The 26,142-nt window shown below is 40.8% G+C and overlaps 1 protein-coding gene across 3 annotated transcripts in view; it reads left to right on the top strand.

Moving 5' to 3' along the window:
- GMDS (GDP-mannose 4,6-dehydratase) overlaps positions 1 to 26,142 on the top strand; it is a 682,863-nt gene that overhangs the window by 258,502 nt on the left and 398,219 nt on the right. The window lies entirely within an intron of this gene.

The raw sequence follows: 26,142 nt of genomic DNA, 5'->3' as shown, positions 1-26,142 counted from the left end.
TAGAGCTGGGCCTGGCCCCAAGGGTGTATCTTCAGCCCCTCACGTTGGATGTACTCCAGACCAGGGAAGGCAGGGCCAGGCTAGACAGGTCCCAGAGAGCAGCTAGCCAGGACTGTGATTGTGAATCTCCAGATGAGGGTCAGGCCGAGGGGGAGCATCAGAGAGGAGCATTTGGAAGGGTGTGCACCAGTCTTGGTTTGTTGTGGCGGGGGTCCCTAGGAGGAGTTAGTCATCTAGCGCCCACAGTGTTCTAGGTACTCAGAGCTTTTTTGCGTTTCAAAGATTAAACAAAGTCTTTTGGATTTTTCCTTACAAATCTGCAGAATGAATTTTCTGCCTCTTGAATTTAAATGTAAAGTGTCACACTGGGTGAAAATATGAACGTGTGAACACAAAGCCTTTCTTAGCCTTTCTTCTTTGGGGATCTCAGGGTTACCCTCTCACCTCAGAGCGAACTCTTGATCTCTCTCTTTTTTCCCTGACCTTGACCACATACCAGCCTGGCTGTTCTGATGTAGGAATTTGCACATGTAACCTTCTTTTCCGTTAACAGCCTTTTTACCGACTCTCTGCTTCTCTTCCTCACACCAAGAGTATGCCCATTTCTTAGCTCTCGGATTCTAAAGTACTCAGCCCTATCTACTTCTTTTCTTGACCTTAAATGTCTTGGAAAGTATTGCATTAACCACCAGATTGTAACTGGTAGGACTTTCCTAAATTCCCATACCCCCATGACCTTCCACTACACCAATTCTGTCATGTGGAATAAACTTGTGTCAACTTTCTCCGTTCCCATTGTCAGGATCATTACTGTACGAAAATAATGGGCTCATGCCCCCTGCTGCCCTGAGTCCTTGCTGACTCTTAGAAGTCCTCTGTAATCCAAGAGGGCCAGCCTTTCTGCTCTTACTGCTCACTGCTCCCGGCATAACTCTTGACAAGTGCAGCTTGCCCAAATCAACCTGGGGTTTCCTTAAGCTTTTTTTTTTGTGGTTCTCACCTGTATTTTTTTCCAAGCCATTTATCTGTATCCTATTCATCTCTCAAAGCTAGCTAACAAACATTCAAAATATTTCAAAATCCACTTCTCATTTTAAAATATTGATTTATTTTCTTTTGTTTTTTTAAAAACATTGTTTTTAAATATTGTTTTTAAACATTGACAATACTTAAGCCTATCAGGCCCTGATTGCCTATTTCTGCAGTTCAAAATAATTCTTTCTTGTTAAATACACAGGACATGGCATTATTACAGATGGCATGCATGTTCCAAAATTCACATGGAGGGTTATTCTACCGGGAAGAACATGCATTTGAGGTGATTTGGATAGGGAGCCCAAATTGGAGCACACTCGGCACCCTGGGTTTGGAGCGCCCCCTCACCCCCACCAAGAAGGAGCTCTTTCATCCTAAAGGGAGGAGATGAGGGTGGGATTGGGTTGGAGAAGGGGTACGGTTGCAGGGAGGATGTATTATCCCATTCTTCTTTTTTAAACTTGTATTTGTATATTTATTTAGCTTCACCTTGAATCACGTAGGCTTATATGAAGTTAAGCCACTATTTACTATATTGTATCTAAGAGAAAGTACACTCTGAATCATGAAAAACCGTCATGAAAATATACTCTTAGAGGCAACCTGATTCTAAATCACAACCACCTTGTTTTTAGAAAAAGTGAAGCATCATCTTGGTGTTAAATTGCACAGAAAATTAGGCTACCAATTCTGTATCTAGCTTGTAGTTAAAGAAAATATGTTATGGAAAATAGTAAAGAATGCATATGGAGGGCTGTGCACGTGCATGGAAGTGTATGTGTTGGTGGTGGTTTGGTTGTTTTCCTTATATTATTATTTTTTCCTTAGTGTTAATCCCAGTTCTGTTGCTTACTAACTGTGACCATAAGCAAGCTCCTTAATTGCTCTGAGCTTTAGTCTTTTCTCAAGAGGTAAGATAAATATAATAGTAGTCCCTGACTCACAGGCTTGTCATAATACTTAAATGGCAGAGTGCATGTAAAGCACTTGGCCTAGTGCCTGGCACATGGCAAGTTTCAAACTTAAATTACTATGAAGTAGACTACAACTGCTTCTTCAGTGCCTACTACGTTTCTATTTTTATGTTTCATTCTTTTGCTTAGAAAAGCTTTACCATATTTAAAAGTACAACCCAACATCCTTTCCGTTCCCTGCTTTTTTCCGCATAGTTCTTATCACTGTTGAACTTACTATATATTTCACTTCTTTATATTGTCAGTTTTCTTCTCCTCTCACTAGAATGTAAGCTCTAAAAGGCAGGGGTTTTTGGTTGTTCCCTTCACGATTGTGTCCTGGTGCCTAGAACAGTTCCAGGGCCTTAGGTGTTGCGCTATAAATATTTGTTGAATGAACAAAAATACGACTATCAAGTGATAGTTTTGCAAATACTCAATGTGTCTTAAGCAAAAACTGAAAAGAGTAAAATGAGAGAAAATTCCGTACCAGTTGAGAGACACGTAATTTTCAGTAGATTTTAAACTTTGAGTGTGTTTTAAATGTATGTATATAAATAGAAAGGAAGAAAAAAGAAGTTGAAAAAAGGTTTTAAAAATTCCTTTCCCACATTTAGACTCAGTCTTTTTTCCCTTGACACAAATAAGGAAAATATGAATGGGCTATCTTTTTAAATCTTTATACTAATGTTCTCTGGTGGTTTCTCAAGTCCCTTTTCTGCCCCTAACTTCTGTGTAGTAGGGAAGCTTCTAGCACAGCTGGCTCTGGCTTGTGTAAGCAAACTCGCAGAGCACTACCATGTCACTCATCACAGAGGGTACAACGTTGCCTCAAACAACAAAACCTCTTCTGGCTCAACTACTGGTTTATTGTGCTTTTGCAGTGTGAAATAAAGAGAACAGTGTTTACAGTATCTCCTTTGAAGAAATGTCTCTTGCTTCTTAGCTTGTTCACCATCCTTCTTACCTTCCTTCCCTACCCAGCACCCTTACTCTCAAATTCTGTGTAGCTTAAAGCTAAAAAAATTTTGAATAATGGGCTGGAGATTATCCTGGAAGAGAAATTTCTCTTACCAAATATCCCTGACAGCTCCCCAGACCATTAAATGAATAGCAATGAGTGGAGGGATAAGCAAAACTAATGGCATGCTTAAAGCTTTGTGACAGAGGTTTGGAGTCATCGTGATTCTCAGGGTCTCCTGAGATCACTCCTACAGCCCTCCTTTCATTTTCATACTGTAGTGTTTGATTATGTGCAGTCTACCTTCATAGAGAAGTTTGAAGATTAGCTATTAATATAGCTTTGTGATAATGTAGCACCACATTCTTAGAAACTTAAGACAACTTTCTTAGGTATTTAATCCTTAATATATTTTCTGACCTCTTTAAGGTAGTGAAAGACTAGGTTTCATAGGGAATTCACAGATGCAAATTCTGGGTCTTTGTTGATGGTAAGTTTAGAAGCCTTATCAGTTTTTTCGCTGCCACTGTACCACGTATCAGCATCCAGCATTGAGGGAGGCACACTTTTTTCGTATTATACTTGTCCAGGTGGCACTGGTACTTCCCTGGATAGTTAACCTGGAACGAAGCAAGAGTAATCTGAGGTAGGGAAAGCGGGTAACATCTCACTTGACTTTAGAAAACTCCCAGGGGAAGCTCCTTTTCTCATTTGTTTTTAAGAACACGTTTACAGATTACCTGTGATTCAAGACCTTGTCTTATTGACATAAATCTTCAAGGAAAGCCATGTTATTTTGAGTAAAAGAAATGTTGAAACTTAAAATTATGGTCCCTCACTAGTTTTCTAGGTCATCCATTTTTCAAAGGGTCATAAATATGCCAGTGTACCAAGCTAAGCTTTGTGCATCTTGAAGCTGTGGAAAAATAAAGTGGTTCTTATATTATGGAGATGCACCATTTCCCAAATACCACTAGTGCCAGGGGCAAATTCTGACTTGCCCATTTTCCTCTAAGCTAGATTTTAAGACCAGTAAACTTCTGCCACCTTTCAGTTCTTGAAGAGCTCAGTTTCAGTAGCTCACCTCTTCCTTGTTTGGTCACCAATCATCCTTCTCTCGCTCCCACTTTTCACTGAACTGGGATGTGTTCTGCCTATGTGTCTTCTTCTGGTGTCTGTTCTTGCTATGAGTTTTCTAGGTGTATTTTCTAAAGGCTTGCACCTTTCTATATTTTGAGTTTTGTTTCCAGAATTTTGATTCCTTTTCAAATCTGTTGTTTCATTTTAGCCTGCTTATAAAAATGCTTTCTTGTTTTTAGCTGATTTTTTTTTTCTTGGTTTCTTTAAGATATATTTAAAAGTCATTGTTAAAGAGAGATGTTTCAGAATCATTTTCAGAATGCTATCTTATTTTCATGTTCTCTGTAGTAAATGTTCCCTTCAGTTATATTAAATAGTTCTTATTGGTTCTTTCTTGACATTAATGTTCTTTAAAAAAAAAAATGGTTTGCAAGCCTGTATTACATAGGACCCCTACCCGTCTTGTATTCTTATCCCATATTGTTAATGGTTGTGTGGCTGCCACCATTCAGCCTCTAGGATGCTCTGGTCCAGAACCAGTTCTATACTGGTGGCATAGAGCTTCATCCAGCTCTGATATTGGAAATCTAACAGCTCTGTTCAGTGGAAAAGCCAGCAGGCATCTGGAGCAGACCCTTGTGTAAAGCTTTGTCTGTTGCCATGTGCCTCTTTTTTTAGACACTTAACTTTAAGTTAAATAAAAAAGAAACGAATTCTTTGATCTTTTTTTCATGGGCTGGAAAATTCTCCCTCTGCATTGGATTTTAAGCAGCAAGCCTGACTTAATTCCCTCTTCACTAGGTGCTTTTAGCTGTTATCCTGTTACTCATGGGGGCTGAAATCCCACCTTTGCCTTGAACTCCCAACAAACTTGCAGCTTCAGCCTTACTTTCTGCTTTGCTTTTCAGTAGCTTTGTATTGTTTTGGGCCAGTCCCACCCAGTCATGCCTTTTTAATTTTCTAATTTAAAATTTCATCATTGCTGTACAGAGAGTGGCAGCAGTGGGAATTGTGGCCTACTGGAATTATTTAAGCTAAGCTGTTTGAACTTCACCCGAAAGCTCTGGGAGCCATTATACTTTTAGGAGGGTGTGACCTGAGTAGGTTTTACAATTTAGAAAGATAATTTTGGTAGCATGGAGGATGGATTGTAGAAAGGCCAGATAGAGACCAGGAAACCTGTTTGAAGAATTTTGCCTATAGGCCAAGGAGTCATGAGAGATCCAAGGTGTTGGGGGGGGGTAGATTTATAAAGGACATTAGGGTCACCAGGAGGAGTTGTAGTGTACTGGCCTGGATATTCAGTGATGCCCAGATGTCTTGTTTTCACCCTCAGGGCCAGCCCTGTTTCCTAATTATACCTCTCATTAGATTACTCACTGGCTATTTCTTTTTTTTTTTTTGGAGGGTGGGGACGGGGATTTCTAACTTTTATTTTAAGTTCAGAGGTACATGTGCAGGATGCGCAGGTTTGTTACATATGTAAACATGTGCCATGGTGGTTGTCTGCAGAGATCGTCGCATCATCTAGGTATTAAGCCCAGAATTCATTAGCTATTCTTCCTGATGCTGTCCCTCCTCTCATTCCCCACGCTCTGACAGGCCCCAGTGTGTGTTAGTCCCCCCAGTGTGTCCATATGTTCTCATCATTCACCTCCCATTTATAAGTGAGAACGCACAATATTTAGTTTTCTGTTCTGTTCTGTTAGTTTGCTGAAGATAACGGCTTCCAGCTCCATCCATGTCCCTGCAAAGGATATTATCTCATTCCTTTTCATGGCTGCGTAGTATTCCATGGTGTATATTTACCACATTTTCTTAATTCAGTCTGTCATTGATGGGCATTTAGATTGATTCCATGCCTTTGCTAATGTGAATAGTGCTGCACCGAACATATGCATGCATGTATCTTCATAATAGAATGATTTATATTCTTTTGGGTATATACCCAGTCATGGGATTGCTGGATAAAATGGTGTTTCTGCCTCTAGGTCTTTGAGGAATTACCACACTGTCTTTCACAATGGTTGAACTAATTTACACTCCCACCAACAGTGTAAAAGCATTTCTTTTTCTCCACAATCTTGCCAGCATCTGTTGTTTTTTGACATTTTAAATAGCCTTTTGGACTGGCATGAGATGGTATTTCATTGTGGTTTTGATTTGCATTTTTCTAATGATCAGTGATGTTGAGCTTTTTTTTTTCATATGCTAGTTGGCCACATGTGTGTCTTCTTTAGAGAAGTGTCTGTTCATGTTGTTTGCCCACTTTTTAATGGTTTATTTTTTTCTTATAGATTTAAGTTCCTTATGGATGCTGGATATTAGACCTTTGTCGGATGGATAGATTGGAAAAATTTTCTTCCTTTCTGTAGGTTGTCTGTTTACTCTCTTGATTGTTTCTTTTGCTGTACAGAAGCTCTTTAGTTTAATTAGATACAATTTGTCAATTTTTGCTTTTGTTGCAATTGCTTTTGGTGCCTTGGTCATGAAATCTTTATCTGTGCCTATGTCCTGAATGGTATTGCCTAGATTTTCTTCTAGGGATTTTTTAGTTTTGGATTTTACATTTAAGTCTTTAGTCCATGTTGACTCGATTTTTATATATGGTGTAAGGAAGGAATCCAGTTTCAGTTTTCTGCATATGGCTAGCAAGTTCTCCCATCACCATTTATTAACTAAGGAATCCTTTCCCCATTGCTTGCTTTTGTTAAGTTTGTCAAAGATCAGTTGGTTGTGGGTGTGCAGTCTTATTTTTGGGTTCTCTATTCTGTTTCATTGGTCTGTGTGTCTGTTCTTCTACCAGTACCATGCTGTTTTGATTACTGTAGGCTTATAGTATAGTTTGAATTCAGATAGCATGATGCCTCCAGTTTTGTTCTTTTTGCTTAGCATTGTCCTGGTTGTTTGGACTCTTTTATGGTTTGATATGAATTTTGAAAGTTTTTCTAATTCCATTAAGAATGTCAATGGTAGTTTAATGGGAATAGCATTGAATATATAAATTGCTTTGGGCAATATGGCCATTTTCATGATATTGATTCTTCCTATCCATGAGTATTTGATGTTTTTCCATTTGTTTTTGTCATCTCTGATGTCTTTGAGCAGTGATTTGTAGTCCTCCTTGAAGGGGTCCTTTACTTCCCTTGTTAGCTGTATTCCTGGGTATTTTATTCTTTTTGTGGCAACATTCATGATTTTGTTCTCAGCTTGCTTGTGGTTGGTGTACAGGAATGCTAGTGTTTTTTGCACAGTGATCCTCAGACTTGGCCGAAGTTGCTTGTCGCTTAAAAAGTTTTTGGGCTGAGACAATGGGGTTTTCTAGATATAGGATCATGTCATCTGCAAACAAAAATAGTTTGATTTCCTCTCTTCCTGTTTGAATACCTTATATTTCTTTCCCTTTCCTGATTGCCCTGGCCAGAACTTCCAATATATGTTGAATAGGAGTGGTGAGAGAGGGCATCCTTGTCTTGTGCTGGTTTTCAAGGAGAATGCTTCCAGCTTTTGCTCATTCAGTATGTTAATGGCTGTGGGTTTATCATATTCACTGCAACCTCTGCCTCCCGGAATCAAGTGATTCTCCTGCCTCAGCCTCCCAAGTAGCTGGGATTACAGACACCTACCACCGTGTCTGGCTAATTTTTGAATTTTTAGTACAGACGGGGTTTCACCATGTCGGCCAGGCTGGTCTTGGAACTCCTGACCTCAGGTGATCCCCCTGCCTCAGCCTCCCAAAGTGCATGGATTACAGGTGTGAGCCACCATGCCTGGCTGAAGTATGTTCTGTTAATACCTAGTTTACTGAGAGTTTTTACATGAGGGGATGTTGAATTTTATCAAAGGCCTTTTTTCATCTATTGAGGTAATCATGTGTTTTGTGTCTTTAGTTCTGTTTATGTGATGAATCATATTTATTGATTTGTTTGTGTTAAACCAACCTTGCATCCTGGGGATGAAGCCAACCTGATCATGGTGGATAAACTTTCTGATGTGCTGCTACATTTGGTTTGCCAGTATCTGGTTGAGGATTTTTGCACTGATGTTCATCAAGGATATTGGCCTGAAGTTTTCTTTTTCTGTTGTACCACTGCCAGGTTTTGGTATCAGCATGATGCTGGTTTCATAGAATGAGTTAGGAAGGAGTCCCTCATCCTCAGTTTTTTTGGAATAGTTTCAGTAGCAATGGTACCAGCTCCTCTTTGTACCTCTGGTAGAATTCAGCTGTGAATCTATCTGGTCCTAGGCTTTCTTTGATTTGACTGCCTCAATTTCAGACTCATTATTGGTCTATTCAGGGATTCAGTTGCTTCCTGGTTCAGTCTTGGGAGAGTGTATGTGTCCAGGAATTTATCCATTTCCTGTAGATTTTCTAGTTTATGTGCTTATGGGTGTTTGTGGTATTCTTTGATGGTTGCTTGTATTTCTGTGGGGCCAGTGGTGATATCCCCCTTATCATTTCTGATTGTGTTTATTTGAATCTTCTCTGTTTTCTTCTTGATTAATCTAGCTAGCAGTCTATGTTATTAATTTTTTTCCAAAAACCAACCTGAATTTGTTTGTTTTTTTGCAGGTTTTTTCATGTCTCTGTCTTCTTTAGTTCAGCTCTGATCTTGGTTATTTCTTGTCTTCTGCTAGCTTTGGGTTTTGTTTGCACTTGGTTCTCTGGTTCCATTAATTCTGATAGGTTGTTAATTTGAGATCTTTCTAGCTTTTTGATGTGGGCATTTAGTGCTATGAATTTTTCTTTATTTCTTTTTTTTTTTTTTTTTGAGACAGAGTCTCGCTCTGTCACCCAGGCTGGAGTGCAGTGGCATGATCTCGGCTCACTGCAAGCTCCACCTCCCAGGTTCATGCCATTCTCCTGCCTCAGCCTCCAGAGTAGCTGGGACTACAGGCACCCACCACCACGCCCAGCTAATTTTTTGTGTTTTTAGTAGAGATGGGGTTTCACTGTGTTAGCCAGGATGGTCTCGATCTCCTGACCTCATGATCCACCTGCCTCGGCCTCCCAAAATGCTGGGATTACAGGCATGAGCCACCGCGCCTGGCCTGAATTTTTCTTTGAACACAGCTTTAGCTGTGTCCCAGATATTGTGGTATGTTGTCTCTTTGTTCTGATTAGTTTCAAAGAACTTCTTTATTTCTGCCTTCATTTCATTATTTATCCAAGAGTCAGTAAGGAGCAGGTGTTTAATTTCCATGTATTAATAGTTGTGTAGTTTTGAGTAAGTTTATTTGTCTTGAGTTCTAATTTCATTGTGCTGTAGTCTGAAAGACTTATAATTTCAGTTCTTTTACATTTCCTGAGGAGTGTTTTACCTCTGATTATGTGATTAATTTTAGAGTAAGTCTCACGTGGCTATGCGAAGAATGTTTCTGGGTGGACAGTTCTGTAAATATCTATCAGTTCCACCTGATCCAGAGCTGAGTTCAGGTCCAAAATATCTTGGTTAATTTTCTGTTTTGATGATCTGTCTAATCTTATCAGTGGAGTGTTAAAGTCTCCCACTATTATTGTGTGGGAGGCTAAGTCTTTTTGAAGGTCTCTAAGAAGTTGCTTTATGAACTTGGGTGCTCCTTTATTGAGTGTTTCTATATGTAGGATAGTTAGCTCTTCTTGTTGAATTAAGCCCTTTACCATTATGTATGCCCTTCTTAGTCTTTTTTTTGTTTTAATCTGTGTTGGTTTAAAGTCTGTTTTGTCAGAAACTAGGATTTGCAACCCCTACTTTTTTCTGTTTTCCATTTGCTTGGTAAATTTTTCTTCATTTCTTTATTTTGAGCCTATGTGTGTCCTTGCATGTGAGATGAGTCTCTTGAACACAGCATACCAATGGGTCTTGTTCTTTTATCCAGCTTGCCATTCTGTGTCTTTTAATTGGAGCATTTAGCCCATTTACATTTAAAGTTAGTATTGTTATGTGTGGATTAAATTCTGTCATGATGCTAGCTGGTTATTTTGCAGACTTGTTTATGTGGTTACTTCATAGTGTCACTGGTCTGTGTATTTCAGTATGTCTTTGTAGTGACTGGTAACAGTTTTTCCTTTTCATATTTAGTGCTTCCTTCAGGAGCTCTTGCAAGGCAGGTCTGGTGGTGACCAATTTTCTCAGCATTTGTTTGTCTGAAAAGGATCTTATTTCTCCTTCACTTGTGAAGCTTAGTTTGGACAGATATGAAATTCTAGATAGGAAATTCTTTTCTTTAAGAATGTTGAATATTGGCCACCAATCTCTTCTGGCTGGTAGAGTTTCCACTGAGAGGTCTGCTGTTACAGTCTGATGGGCTTCCCTTTGTAGGTGATCTGGCCTTTCTCTCTGGCTGCCCTCAACATTTTTTCTTTTATTTTGACCTTGGAGAATCTGATGATTATGTGTTTTGGGGATCATCTTCTTATGAAATATCTTACTGGGATTCTCTGGATTTCCTGAATTTGAATGTTGGCCTATCTTGCTAGGCTGAGGAAGTTCTCCTAGATGATAACCTGAAGTATATTTTTCAACTTGGTTCCATTCTCCCCATATCTTTCAAGTATCCCAATCAGTTGTAGTTTCATTCTCTTTACATAATCCCATATTTCTCAGAGGTTTTGTTCATTTCATTCTTTTTTCTCTATTCTTTTCCGCCTGCTTTATTTCAGAAAGACAATCTTCAAGTTCTAAGATTCTTTTCTCCACTTGGTCTATTCTGCTATTAATACTTGTGATTGCATTGTAAAGTTCTTGTAGCGTGGTTTTTAGCTTAGCTCTATCAGGTTGGTTCTGTTCCTCTAGACTGGCTATTTTGGCTGTCAGGTCCTGTATGTATTGTTTTCTCATGATTCTTAGCTTCTTTGCATTGGGTTACAACATGCTCCCTTAGCTTAGCAAAGTTCATTATTACCCACATTCTGAAGTCTCCTTCTGTTATTTGAGCCATCTCATCCTCAACCCAGTTCTGAGCCCTTGCTGGAGAGGTACTGCAGTCGTTTGGAGGAAAAGGGCACTCCAGCTTATTGAGTTTTCAGAGTTTTTGTGTTGATTTTTTTTCTCATCTTTGTGGGCTTATTTACAAATGAGTTGCTGACCTTTGGATGGAGTTCTTGTGGTTTTGTTTTTGTTGTTTTATGTTTGTTTGTTTTTAATAGTCTGGCCATTCCAGACCGTAGTTGCCTCAGTTTTTTCAGTACCTATCACCAGTGAAGGCTGTGATATAGCAAAGATGGCAGCTTGCCCCTTCTTCTGGAAGCTTCATCCCACAAGGGTACTGACCTATTGCTGGCCTGAACACACCTGGAGGAGGTGGCTGGAGACCCTGGTTGGAAGTCTCACCCACTCAGGAGGAACAAGATCAGAGACCCACCTAAAAAAACAATCTGGCTGCTTTTTGGTAGAGCAGCTATGCTGTGTTGGGGATCCCTTCAGCCCCTGATTGGTTTGGGCTCTCCGTGGTCCACAGGCTGGACTGGCTGAGAAGCCCAAATAGGGAAGGCGATGACCTGCCCCACCACTCAGGCACTCTGTCCCAGGGTGAAATTAGAGCACTTTAGGACTCATAGAACATGGGGTTGGAGGGGTAGCTGGAGGCCCCAGCTGGGAGGACCCACCCTACAAGGAGGAGTGTAATGGAGTCCTGCTTAAAGAAGCAGTCTGGCCACACCTCTACAAAACAGCTGTCATGGTGGGGAACCCCCTCTGCCCCAGTTGGTTTGGACTCTCCAAAGCTGGCAGGCTGGAATGGCTGAGTTGTCCAACCAACCCAGGTGGTGGCTCTTTCCTCTTCCAGGCACTCCATCCCAGGGAGACATCAGAGCTCTGTCCCTAATACGTGCCCTTGGGCATGGCTGGTTGGCCCACCAGGTAGGTCCCGCCCAGTGAGGAGGAATGGATTGATGTCCTGCCTAAAGTAGCAGTCTGGCCATTATCTGGCAAAGCTGCTGTGGTTCACTGCTGGGGGGACCCTTCCTCGTTGGGACTCTTTGGACTCTCCAAAGCCCGCAGGTTGGAACAGCTGAGTTGTCCAGCAACCCAGGTGGCAGCCTTCCCCTCTCTCCATGGGCTCCATCTGGTCTCAGGTAGTCTCCACTCTGTTGCTGGTGGCCAACTGGAATTCCAAGACAGTAGGTCTTACCTTGTGAGGTGCAATGGAAGTGGGTCCCGCAGAATGATGCTGCTTGGTTCCCTGGATTCAGCCCCTTTCCTAGGGTATGTGCAGACCTCCCACCTTGCCTGAGCTATAGACATATTTGCTGGGGATCCTGTGGCTGGAGTATCTAAAGCTTCTGGGTCTGTGTGTGTGCCTGAGCAGCTGTTCTGCCAAGACTCCACACTGCTCTGTGTGTCAGACCCAAGGCCCTGGTAGCATGGGCTCACTAGGGGATCTCCTGATCCGTGGGTTGCAAAGATCTGTGGGAGAAGCATGCTTTCCCAGTGTCGCACAATCACTCATCGCTTCCCTTGGCTGGGGGTGGGGGTTCCCTTGGCTCCGTGATGCCCCTAGGTGGGCCATTGCCCCACCCTGCTTTTCTTCATTCTCTATGGGTTGAGTTGTTTTCCTAATCCATTCCAATGTGAGAGCCTAGGTATTTCAGTTGAGGGTGCTGTATTCACTCACCCCTTTTCACTCCTCTCCATGAGTGCCATGGACCGCAGCTGCTTCTAATTGGCCCCTCTCCCTCACTGGCTATTTTGAATTGAACATTGAATGTTGGTTTTCCTTGCTTCTTCTGATCTTCAAATTTATGTTTGCTAGATACTTGTGTGGCATCCTGAATTCCATAGAAGAGTCAGGGTGTGGTATTTAGGAGAAAGAAGCTGAGGTTTAGAGACGCTGATTTCTTTGCCTGTTGGTTATTGGCAAAATATGGATTTCTAGTTAGTTGTCATAAATAAGTTTCAATGTCAGTTTCTTTTTGTTTCTCATTCATCATTCACACATACACAAGCATCTTTTCACTTACTCAATGGAATTACTTGTCATAGCAAATTAGTATTTTTCTTCCTCTGCTTTGTGATTCTTTTGCTGAACTCCAACTTGGATAGTGATTTTTTTCCTCTTTACTTTGAACTAATTTCTGTTTCTCAATTCCTCTGCTTTTCTACAGTTCCGTAGGTACAGGCATCATTCTCTTCCAGCCTCTAGTCTTCAGATGCTTTGCTTGTTTCTCATCAGCCTGCAGATCCCAAGGAAACAGACATTGACCTGCATTGTAGTAGAATAATCATGAGCAATATTCAAAAGATAGTAAGACATATATCCTGTTCAGTGTGGGGTGTGTTTTCCCGTAAGACCTAAATACTGTATTGCACAGCAATTTAAATATGAAAAAGTTGAAAACACAGCATTCATGTTTTTCCATTTTGGAAAGTATGTGGTAAATAGCTTTTGTTTCTATTAGAAAGATGCTAGTTTTAAAGTAATGTTTAATACTACTAAACATTAATACCAGAAGTATTAATAACAGTATACTATTATCATTAATTTTTTCCTCTTAGAGAATAATATCTCTTGCTGAATTGCCTAATCACATGCTTATATTAGGTTTGTTACATCATTGTTACTATTGAAATTATGCTCCATTAGAAGCTTAAACATGGAATTTAGAAAAAGGCATCTAGAGAGGATGAAGCCTTTTGGAAACACTGTCTTCTCTGAGGATCTCTGCCATATTGGATGATATTGGAACACCCTGCTCTTATTCATTCATTGCCTCAAGAAACATTGCTGTGTTCCCGTTATGTGCCAGGCACTGGGTTAGGCACATACTGGTGAACAAGACAGAGGTAGTTCCTGTTATTAAATTTGCCTCTAAACTTCATGGTTTTATGTATGCATGATTTGCTTCTCAAGAGAATGGGCTCTCCAAATGGAGCAGAATAAGCACATTGTTCTTCAAATATCAGTCAGTTGAAGACAACCTTCTTTTCTATTAATTTAATCAGACTTAAACAAAGGGTATACTCTCATTCAGGTCTTCTAGGCTCATAATGGGCTGATCTATGATCTCTATCCATATTCTTTATTATTTTACAAAGCCTAAATCATTGTACTACTTCTTGACCTAGAGTTCACAAGCCAAAGAGGTCTAATTTTTTTGGTAACATTCTTCACATACTAGCCGCTCTGTTTCCTGGAACATTTTTCTTGAGTTGTGTAGATATTTTTCGAGTTCCAGGTGACCATCTCAAAGCGTGGTTACCAGGACTTCACAGCCTCCTAGGGGTGCAAGAACCTCAGGCTTGTACAGAGGGACTCTGCTTTCTACTCTGCTTATTCTTTGTTGAGACTACATTTTCTTGGCTTTTTTAGTGTCAAACCAAAGTCTGGTATCTTTAGGAAACTGAGGATATTCAGCGCCCTGAGACTGTGGGTACAGTTTTCTTTGTTTCCCTTCTGTTTGAAATGCATTGTCTTCAAATGGTCCAATTTGAATGTTCTTCCCATTTTTCAAATCCTTTAGGTAGCCCCAAGAGATCTTGCAGTTTCATATTCCTAAGGTGACTTTCTACTTTTCTGGAAAAACATTAGAGCCTTAGGAGATTTTCATAGTGTATTCCCTTTCCTAGATTGTTTTTAAAACATTAAGTAAGAATAATCTCTAAACTGGCCATTGACAGGATCTACTTTGTATATTTTGCTTTTTCAGCTTGTATGTTTTACTCCTACTTTTAGTTTTCTGTCCGAAGTTTCCTGATTATAGTGGGGTGGGAGGTGCTGGAGATGCAGCAGAGCCTGCTGTTGTTGACTGGGAGCTGGAACATTCTCCCAGTTCCAGAGTCAATGTTACTGCTTTCTGAAATGCACTTTGTTACAGTATTTGTTAAGGTCTGTGACAGTGTAGGTGAATTATATCCATGGGTTTCCCCCTCCTTCTTCCTTGCCCATATGCTTATTTATCCCTTAAAGAATTTTGCAAAAATCGTGAGGTGGTATTGACTCTCACAAAGCCACTTTACTTTCTGCCATTGGATTATCTTTATTCCTTTATTTGGTGTGCTGCCATAGACTTCGCTAGATTTTTCACTGTGGAAATGATATCTAACAGTATCCTGGCAGTTTGAGTTCATCTGCAGTGTGACCATTGGTTACCCTTTTTTTTTTTTTTTTGAGACAGAGTCTTACTCTGTCGCCCAGGCTGGAGTGCAGTGGCGTGATCTCAGCTCACTGCAACCTCTGCCTCCCGGGTTCAAGCGATTCTCCTGCCTCAGCCTCCCGAGTAGCTAGGATTGCAGGCGCGCGCCACCACGCCTGGCTAATATATATATATATATATATATATATATATATATTTTTTTTTTTTTTTTTTTTTTTTTCTTAGTAGGGACGGGGTTTCACCATGTTGGCCAGGCTGGTCTCGAACTCCTGACCTCAGATGATCTGCCACCATGCCCAGCCCATTGGTTACCTTTTTACGGGCATTAGTAATCTGTTGGCATTTTCGTCATAGTACATGTAGTTCTACAGTATCACTCCTGACTTCTTGAATGCCAGTCATTCTTAGCAATTTGTTGACATTTTAGTTTGCCTGTTAGATGTAGAGACTCCTTGATATTTACCGGTGTTCCTACCTACCTGTCTCAAACAGCAGTTTGAGACTTGGAACCTGCCTTGTGTCTTCCACAGCAAATGGAGAGAAAATGTGTGGCTGTTCCTTTCCCGGGCCTCTGCATCCCTCCTGTGCCTATTTCCCTAGCAGCCTTCTCTCTGTATCTGGTTGCTCTTCTTATTTATTTTGCATTTTTGTCCTTGAACCCCACTCTGTTCTTTCTTGAGCATTATTTTAATTTTACTCCATTTTGTTAAAGGCACCTTTTCCCATTTTCCTTCTGCTTGCCAGTGTATCATACAGTTCTTGTTGGTTTTGAGCTTCTGGTCCTTCTTTCCAAGTCTTTCAGTAAAATATTTCTAGTGAAACGTAGGTGTCTCATGAGGGTTTACTTATTTTAAAAAGGCTCTTTTACATTTCTCTCACAGCTTAGGTTTTTAAAAAATATTCCTTCTAAAATCAATTTACTATCTGCTATTTTTGAAGGAGAGAGGTCAAGAGAAATCGAGGTGAGGAAGGAAGGAAAACAGCTTATTATCCACATAATATGATGTTGCTTTGACCTCTCTTGTTTTGTGACTTACAAAGACTTGAATATACCACTTGCCAGTGGGATTGAAGGCTCCAGACACTGAGTTATTTGTCCTGCCTGGAAACCTTAGCTCTACTTCGTGTCTTAAATGAACTCTCCCATATGGATAGTTGAGACTTACATTGTTGTAACCACAGGCCATGTTGTGGCGTCTCAGTCATTGAAGCATTTCAGCGAGTCCTCTTTTTTTTGTTGTTGTTGTCATTTTATCTCTTAACTAAAGAATTATTATCTGTTTAGATGCCAAGGTTATTGCTGTCTTCCTACTTTAATGTTATAGTAGTGACCATTTTAAATGTAATTATAGTATTCATAAAAGGAAAGTAAAACTTTATAATATTATAATAATGAAGACTATATGATGTCTACTGTGTTTCAGTCTCTTTATATGCAGCTGAAGTGACTTTTCATTATTTACTATAATCTGGGTGGTAACTGGCAGCAAACATTAAATCTTCTATTTATCTCTTGATTATTTTCCAACAAATATTTTTAATCCCTGATTTTTAATCCCCAGGGTACAGGCCATTGGCTAAATACCCCTCATATAATCAGTCCCTTTATTCACTCCTGTGCCTTCACTCTCTGCCAACAGAGATTGGGGATGTTAACTCATCTTGGTAGATATATGATCAAAATAACTCAGATTAAAGTTATAAACATTACAAAATGCATGTGAAAGCTGATTTCATTGTTCAATTTTTGATTATATGTACAACTCTAGTGTCATGTTAATGCCTTAGTGTATTTATGTACTTTCGGCGCTTTGTCATTGAGGTCAGGAGCCTATTGAATGACCCAAACCATTGAGCAATTGGTTATGTAGCAATAATGCTTTTAGGTCACACACGTGCAGATTTCAAAATGGCTGATGCGAGCTTATTTATCTGGCTGGATATAGGTGGTGAGAGAGATTTAGTGACTTTTCTTCTTTAAGCACATTCTAAAATACTGAAATTTTGTCACTACCACTTGATTTACAGGAGATGTTTTAACCTTTCTTATGCCATGGACTCCTTCAGCAATCTGGTGAAGTCTATGGATATTCTCAGAATAATATTTGTAGAGGTATAAAACCAAATGTGTAGAATTGCCAAGGAAACGGACTCTTAATCTGTTAATATACTTAAAAACCAGGTTTGTGATATAATAATGTGCCATAACACATTATAGCACAAGACCTGGCAGTGGGCCTGGTAGACACTGGAACTTAAGCAGTGATGGGCACAAGTGATGCCTCCAGGAATCTGCAGCGACTGTGTGGTCGTGTTGAAATGCCTTTGTCTCTATTGGTGGAAAGGTCACAAGTGCTATTACTACTGGGGATTGTGGCTTACATTCAAAACAGAAAGGAACTCAGAATTTCAGATAGAATTTAGTGAAAATGAAGACATGCATTTTTAAATTTTTTAATCCAAATCTGTGTGCTCTCCTGAGTTTTATCCATGGACCCTGTGAATTCTTGGTTAAGTATTCCTGCTGTAATAAATTCCATTAGGTAAGTTGATTTGTTATTTCTGTTTATCTGTAAAGAACCTCTGTGAGTTTTTCTCTAGAAAAACCTGGGTAGTTACTTCTGGTGCCATTTTCTTATACAGAAATCATGACAGGTTTTTCTGTATTTATCAGCAACTGATAAACTGTAAAATGACAGACAAAAGACATCTAATATGGCTAATTTCTTATAATTGGAGTCACAAAGTATTTTTAAATTAAGATTTTCTAAAAAAAAAAAAAACCCAGGAGACTTAGTTCAATAGTTGTTTTAAATAATTTTAACTAATTAGAACAAATTAGAATTTATTTTAAAATATATATTTTTTAACTGAAAAAGAATGAAAGACTTTCAGGAATGGGACCAGAGGTTCTCAGAGGATGTGGAAGTGGCAAAGAATTGTGACCAAGGAGTTATAACTGAAGTCAGGGTGCGGGGCGCATAACCCAACATTTTAGAAATGAAGGTTCTCAAACTCAAGGAATGTTGGTGGGGCAGCTGTTCTTCGTTTTCGAGTAAGTCAGAAGAGCTGGCAGACTTGGTGAGGTGGTTAAAGCATGGTCAGCCTTCCAGAGCAGCAGCTGAGTCCTTAGAAAAAGGCAAGAGCTGGAGGGTGCTGTGAGAACAGAGCCCCACATATGCTTTCTACTCTGACTTGTGAAAGCTCCAATTCGCCTCTGTGGCTAAAATGTAAACACATGACAAAAATCAATACCATTATTTCAACAAATATTTTCCAGCCCTCCTGTGTGCTAAGCAGTAGGGGTGAGAGATGGAAAGCCATGGCCCCCACGGTGTGAAGAGTGGACGGACAGACAGAAGCAGTGTGTGCAGCCTTGCCTCTCATCAGAGTCACTGGGAGCGGGGTGCATTTGGGGATTGTTACCTTGTCCTGTGTAATCAATGTTCTGATTCTCTATGAGAGCCCTTAGTCTACTTTGAGCATTTCGAAACTCTAATGGAACTATACCTTAATAAGCCTTGAGCATACAAAGGCAAACAAAGATGTCACATTTGTTTAGTCGGGTTAGCATTTGTCACTCTGGAGTAACAGCCCTATGACTGTATGATGTTCCAAATTGTAATTATAAACATTTTTGAAGAAAAATATAATCGCAGTAGAATAAGGAAAAATCATACAAAATTGGGGTTGTGAGTGTGAGGAAGAAAAGTTTCTGAACTACAGAGCTGGGCCTTGGGCTGGGCTGGAGGCAAATAGAAGAGGCTGGGAGTATAGCACTGGTGAAAGGGCCCAGATAAAGTGATGCTGTCCTCTGCTCCAGAGCCGCTGCTGGCTCCCCAGTGCCCACTGAACAAACTATAGACCGGCATATATAATGTGCTCCAGAATAGCTTCTACTTACATTACATAAATATAGCACTTTATTCCCCAAACATTGCCAGTGCATTTGTCTCTCCTTTTGCTCATGCTGATGATCCCTGCCCCCATTAGAATGTCTCATCCTCACCTTTCCAAACCCCCACTCCCCCAGTCCCTATCCCCCACCCCTGCCCACCCTGTGAACCCTACTTTTTCTTTTTAATTTAAGTCTGGGATACATGTGTAGGACGTGCAGGTGTGATACACAGGTAAACACGTGCCGTGATGGTTGGCTGCACCTATCATCCCCTCACCCAGTATTAAGCCCTGCATGGATCAGCTATTTATCCTGATGCTCTCCCTCCTCCCACCTCCCTGACAGGTCCCAGTGTGTGTTGTTCCCCTCCCTGTGCCTGTGGACCCCACTTTGATCTGTCCATGTCATCTGTCCCTCCTTTGGATCTCTATCCTCCCACTCCCACATTTTGTAACCATCTCAGGATGCCTTTCTTAATCCTTGTGGCTTCCCTTTTGTAGCCTCTTCAAACCTCTGTCTAATTGACATCCATAAGGCAGGCTACAGGAAGGCAAGGCAAGGCCCTGTCTCTTTCACCTTTGGATTTCCTGGAATCAGAACCTGTGGCTTGCTCATGGTAGGTAGCACCTTCTCTTGATTCCTTCCCTGCCCACTGAGCTGCAGTGCTTCTAGGTCCACACCTGCCTGACTCCTATCCAGCTCTGGAGGGGGACGGAGGTGGGGGAAAGATTTGCATCTGGCCCCAGCTGCTAAGTAAATGTCAGCTCTGCTGAGCTGCTAACTGGGAAAAACTGGTTCATGATGGAAAGTAATGTTTTATTGTTGCTGTCCTTGATTAATAACTTTCACTTACAGAGAAGCAGTAAACAGTGCAGCTGCTTGTGTGGTCTTATGCATTTCCAGCTCACTGGTATCATGAGCCTCCTCTTGTGTCTGTGAAATCAAATGTTAGAGGAAAAGATTTCCTGTTCTCTGGTTATCTTTTACCACATTTAGTTCTTTTGCAGACAAATCTTTTTCCAACACCACATTTGTAGTAGGAAACTTTGGCGCATTCATTGAGATTTTTTAAATGGAATTTACTCCATATATAAAGTTTGTTCTATTCTTAATTGTGTACTGAAATCGTTGGGGAATTATATGCCTAAACTTCAGACTGAATGCTGTCTTATTCATTCAAGTAATATTCCTGAGTACTCTCCATGTGGCAGGTATTCTAAGTGGTGGGAGCAATGAGAAAAAACGAACAGAACCCTTAACCTCATGGAGCTAACAAGCTCCCTAAACCAGTGAAGATGCTTTCTCTGTACTCAGAGTCCAGTGGACTGAGAACTCCGAAGTGAAGCACGCCAGGGGAGAATGAGGTGAAGGTAGAGATGGCCAGGTCCAGGAAGGCCTCTTGGGGAAAGGAAGGGAGGATTGAACCCTGGGGAAAATGTTCTGAGTAGAGGGAAGGGGCAACACCCAGACCCTGAGATGGGAGGAAGTCAAACTGGAAAGGACAAATCACTTGGAACTTAGAGGCCGCCCCACTGAAGCATACGGGACTGAAGAGGCAAACAACGTATGTTACAAGCAATTTTGCCTGTCTTCACATTCCTACCTATATTCTTCTTGTTGTTTCAGCTGAAAAGCCTGTAAAGACCGTTCATTCAGCCTTACTCATTAATTTGTTGTGGACTTCTCTTCTGCTGTGTTTGAAATGTTTTTCCTTACTAAAATTGTTATTCAAATACCTTCCCTTAATTCATTTACACTTTAGAAGATGATATTTCTATTAACATTTACAGGATAATTAAATGTATAAATATATATTTCATCTAATTTTTTCTTTCTTTCTTTCTTTCTTTTTTTTTTTTGAGATGGAGTCTCACTCTGTCGCCCAGGCTGGAGTGCAGTGGCGCAGTCTCAGCTCACTGCAAGCTCTACCTCCCGGGTTCACGCCATTCTCCTGCCTCAGCCTCCCGAGTAGCTGGGACTGCAGGCACCTGCCACCACGCCCGGCTAATTTTTTTGTATTTTTAGTAGAGATGGGGTTTCACTGTGTTAGCCAGGATGGTCTTGATCTCCTGACCTCATGATCTGCCCGCCTCGGCCTCCCAAAGTGCTGGGATTACAGGCGTGAGCCACCGCACCCGGCCAATTTCTTATAAATAAATGAACTTTCTCTTCACATGGCTTTCTGTTTTAAAATTATACAGATATATTTTTACCTCTGTACAATTCTTGGGGATTTAATGGTGAACAGAAATAGTCAAGGGCTCTGCTGCTGTAGAGTTTACAGTCTAGTGGGGGTAGGGGCTGTTTGTGATCTTTTTCATTTACCCCAGCTTTTGCTTTCAGTAGATTTCAGAATTTTAAAAATGTGTGCTCTTTAGTTGTATTAATATTTTGAAGTAAGAGTACAGTGTGTGGGGAGGAAATATGAGGGAGACGCAGTGGGTCAGTCTTGGCAGACCACTCACACTAGACTCCTGATGACCATAGCCGCTTCTCTCTCTGAACCCGAAATTTACCCCTCCCAGACTGCCATTTGAGGAAGAGAGCTAGTCCATGATGACAGACTCGGACCACGGCGAGGAGCTGGAACACTATAAACCCCTAAGAGGGGAGTGGGCCTTGCAGAGAGCTCCAGAATGGTGCCTGATCAGCAGTCTCTCAGGATCTTCCAGGATCCTGGCTTCAGGAGCTGGAATGTTACTTGCTGTGCTTCTTGGGAAAAGAGTCACATGTGTGACATTTCTGACCTCAAGGATTCAGTTTTGGTGGTCATTTTAAATATGTAAAATTGTGAGCACTATAGTTACCAACACATGACAACCACTCGACTAATTAGACACAGTCTATTTTCTCTTGTAATCATCTAATATAAGTAATAGTTTGTCATTATTATGACTAGTCAATATATTATATGTTAATAGTGGCATTTATCTTATCCTACTTGGTTAGAATGCCCTCTTTCATCTCTGTTCAATTTCACATAGTTATAAAATTAACATTTAGTTATAATGAGTTTGGAGAGGTAAAAAGGCTTCAGTGATCCTGGAATGATTTAGTTATAATGAGTTTGGAGAGGTAAAAGGGCTTCAGTGATCCTGGAATGATTGTTATCATTTGTTTTATTTGCTGTGAGGTCTAGCACAGTGAACTCAGGCCTTCACTGATGCAGCTTTAAAAGCACATGGGATTTACATTCCATTTTGTAGACTACAGAATTGACACGCGAACTTTCAGCATCTATATCTGGTCCCTTTCAATCTATTTAAAGGACTAATTCTAATTTTCTGTTTCCTTTAAGAAAGGCTATGATTTGCCACTCATAAATAAATGTGGACAATTCTTTGGGTATCTGTTTATATCTTTGAATGTTGATAAATTAACTTTATATTTGAACTTAAATTTCCTGTTTCCTATGACTTTAAATTTTTCTCTCATTTCTCTGGCTTTGCTACTCGCCCCTGAGACTGCCCTGACTGTACCTTAAGAATGAATATTCCATCACAGTGTCTTTGGATATTTTAGTAACTATCTCCTCCCACCACACTTCGATTATGTCTAAGATTCCTCTTCTGCACTCTGAATTCTGACTGCTTATGTAGTGTAACTGTTAAAACTATTGTTATTGTTATGCTAAAGCTTTGAAATTTATATAGAGTTTTATCTGTCTTGCCCTTTGAAATTTTACCTTTTATTTCAGTAATATTAAATTATCAAACTTGTTTCGTCATTCTGATAGCTCATTTTCTTTCCTACTGGTTTTTGTGTTTTTATTTTGATGTCTGTATATTTGACATTTAGATTTCTCATTAGTTTAAACACTGTCTTCATTCGCTCAGCAAATACTGTGCCAAGCCGTGCTTCAGGCACGGGAGACACTGCGGAGAACAAGATGAAACCCAGCTCCCATGGAGCTTACGTTTTAATGGGGGAGATAGATCATCAATAAGTAAACAGATAAAAGTTGAAAGTTAAGGTGAAATGAAGCAGGATAAACACAGGGGTGGATAAGGATAGAATGGCAAGGACGGAATGTTTTTAGAGAGGGAGGCAGGTAAGTGGTGAGGGGCACAGCATAAGAGGGGTCAGCAGCATGAAGGCTCCAGGCAGGACCAGCTGACACCAGACTAGGACCGCAGGGTGGCTGGAGAGGCTGCATCATCGTAGTGGGGGATGAGTGTGGTAGGTTATGAGGTCAAGTACCAGGGTGCCAGGTGGGGAAGGACTCAAACTGAACTAGTTAGAGGTTCCTGCAGTGGTTCCCATGAAAGGTGATGCCAGACTAAATTAAGGTGTGGGCTAAGTGGTGGGAACTGGTTAGATTTCAGTGAACTGCTCAGGGAAAGAAGTGTTAGGGAAGATTTCTAGGTTTTGCTTGGAATGGGTGCTATTTACAGAGAGGGAGGGGCCATGGGAAAGAAGAGCTTTGGAGGCAGCTTCAGGAACCCTGTCTGGGGCCATCTCAGTGGGACATGTGAACATATGAGAGGCTGCTGCTCCAAGAGGTGTCCTGAAGGTGGGCCTTTGGGCCCATTTGGACAGATGGTGGATTGAGACCTCGGACTGAGTGATGACACAGCTGGAGGGTGGGTCGGGGGAGAAAACCCTCAGCACTGAGCCCAGGGCTGGAGTCGGGGTGCAGGGGACCTGGTAGACCTGCGCGCACTGGCACAAGAGCTTGGAGAATTGATGCCAATCGAGTGGAAAGAAACTGGAAGAATATGGGATGTGGGAGCCCACTGAGGAAATATTTCAAGAAGGCGAGTCTGGGCAGTATTTTGTAGGCTTTTTTTTTTTTTTTTTTTTTTTTTATCAGTCTGATTTTTTGTTCTCCTTATTAGGTGAAATAAGATTTTTACTGCTAACTTGGTCTGCCTGCCTCTGAAAATGCAGCTCTCTTTGTGATTGGAAGCATACTTCATAATCATCCCATAGTATTGAGAAGATAGAGAAGAAGATAATGATAAAACACAACCACAAGCAAAACCCTACTCATTTCGGCTCCCAGTTGTAACTATGGTTTAGTTTTGGGGGTTTGGAAGCTTCTTCTGTAAAGGTCCAGATAGTAAATATTTTCTGCTTCCTGGGAAATACCTCTGTTGCAGCTATTCAAGCCTGCTGTCATAGTGTGGAAACAAGCATAGAAAACCTGTAAACAAATGAATGTTTGTAGGGCTATGACCTATAAAACTTAATTACAAAAGCAGATGGTAGGTCAGATTTGGCCTGTGGGCTGTAGCTCTCTGGACCTTCCATGTTTTCATGTGTTTCAGAATCACACTTCTAACCTTTTGTTTTACTTAAAAATAATCTCTCTCTCTCTCTCTCTCTCTCTCTCTTTAACCTACGGTTCATTTTGAGACAGAGTCTTGCTCTGTTGCCCAGGCTGGAGTGCAGTGTCATGATCATGGCTCACTGCAGTGTTGACCTCCTGGGTTCAAATAATCCTTCTGCTTCAGCCTCTTGAGTAGCTGGGACCACTGGTATGTGCCACCACAGCCAGCTAATTTTTTTTACTGTTAATTTTTTTTTTAGACATGGGACCTTGCTGTGTCGCCCAGGCTGGTCTTGCTCTCTGGGGCTCAGCCGATCCTCTGGCCTCAGCCTCCCAAAGTGTTGGGACCACAGGTGTGAGCCACTGCACCTGGCCAACACTTCTAAGCTTTAGGAATTGATCAGTCACACTGTACTGTTCAGATTTTCTTTTTTAAGAAAACCACTTAATTTGTTACTTTATGTTATAAAACACTTTGTAATCAATTAGATTTTATCAGCTAATCTTATCCTGTAGCATGTTGAATATCAAACACATATGCTTAATTCTCTCTGGAGTTACCTAAAAATCTGCAAACACGCAACCATCCTTCCCCCCATGCTCCCCTATCTTATTTACTATCTTTAGTCTAACAGTGCTTAATTCTTTTCCATGAGTTATGTGCTCTAAATAATGACCTATTAGTTAACTAAATTGGATTCCCTAGCATAAGTGAAAACTTTCATGTTGTACAGCTTCCTTATTCTATGTTCTAATGGTTAAGGTGCTTATGCGAGGATGTGTGGTCCACTGTGAATGTAACATATCCATATATAATCTATTCAATGTATAGAACATTCACCACGAATATAACATGTGGTGCCACCACTTGCTGTAGCTTCTCTGTGTCAGTGTAAACACTTAACCTGTTCTTAGGATTAAATAATATATACTCGCAGAATGCCTAGGATGATATGCATGTGTCTGGTACTGAGTACTTAAGAAATACTAGCTATTCCTTCTTGCAGCTGTTTAGGCAGCATTTACATAAATGAAAAACTAGTCAAGGAAAGAGAAAAAACTCACAACATTCTCATTGTTGTTCAAATTTGACTGGTCCCTTGAAAAAGACTGCAAATACCATGGGATAAGAACTTATACCTAAAAATATTTTGAGTACAGACACTTGATGTCAGAGAAGATTTTCAGAAAGATCTAGTTTAAGGTTTCTTAATCTGCAATCCACAAATCTCTGGAAAGCATAGGCAATTGTTTGTGTCTGTGTGTGCGTATGTGTTTCTCCTCAGAGCATCTGGCTTTTGTGAGGCCCTCACAGAGGCAGTGGCTGAATCCTGCTGTTGTGGCGAGCATCATCCAGGGACTCGCTTGGAGTCCTGGTTCTGCAGCTTCTGGGAAGTGTGGCTTTTAGCAACTCCATCTTTCTGAACCACAGTACCTAGTTTCTGTTCTCCTAGGATTGTTACAAAGCTCGAACAAAAGCACTTTTGAATTGTAAAGTGTCATATAAATTACAATTGTGGCACTGCTGTGGTGAGGAAACTACGGCCAGCGGAAGTGGCTGAGTGATCTGCTCAATGGCCACTACCAATGGTCCCAGAGCCCTGACACCCCCTCTCCCAAGGCCTTCTCAATGCACTGTTTCCTCAAAATAAGGCCGTGGCTTTTCCTGATAACAAAATGACCCACTGCAGAAACCATTCAACAGGGAAAAACTGGCCTTTTCAACAAATGGTGCTGGGACAACTAGATACCCATCTGCAAAAAATGAAGTTGGACCCCTAACCACACACAAAATTTAACTCAAAATAGATCATAGAATTAAGTACATGAAACAAAACTATAAAACTCTTGGGATATGACATTAGGAGT

This window comes from Nomascus leucogenys, chromosome 8 (genome assembly GCF_006542625.1).
Source record: "Nomascus leucogenys isolate Asia chromosome 8, Asia_NLE_v1, whole genome shotgun sequence".
Lineage (NCBI taxonomy): Eukaryota > Metazoa > Chordata > Mammalia > Primates > Hylobatidae > Nomascus > Nomascus leucogenys.
The sequence above is the reverse complement of the archived record's forward strand: the minus strand, read 5'-3'. Positions and strand labels throughout refer to the sequence as shown.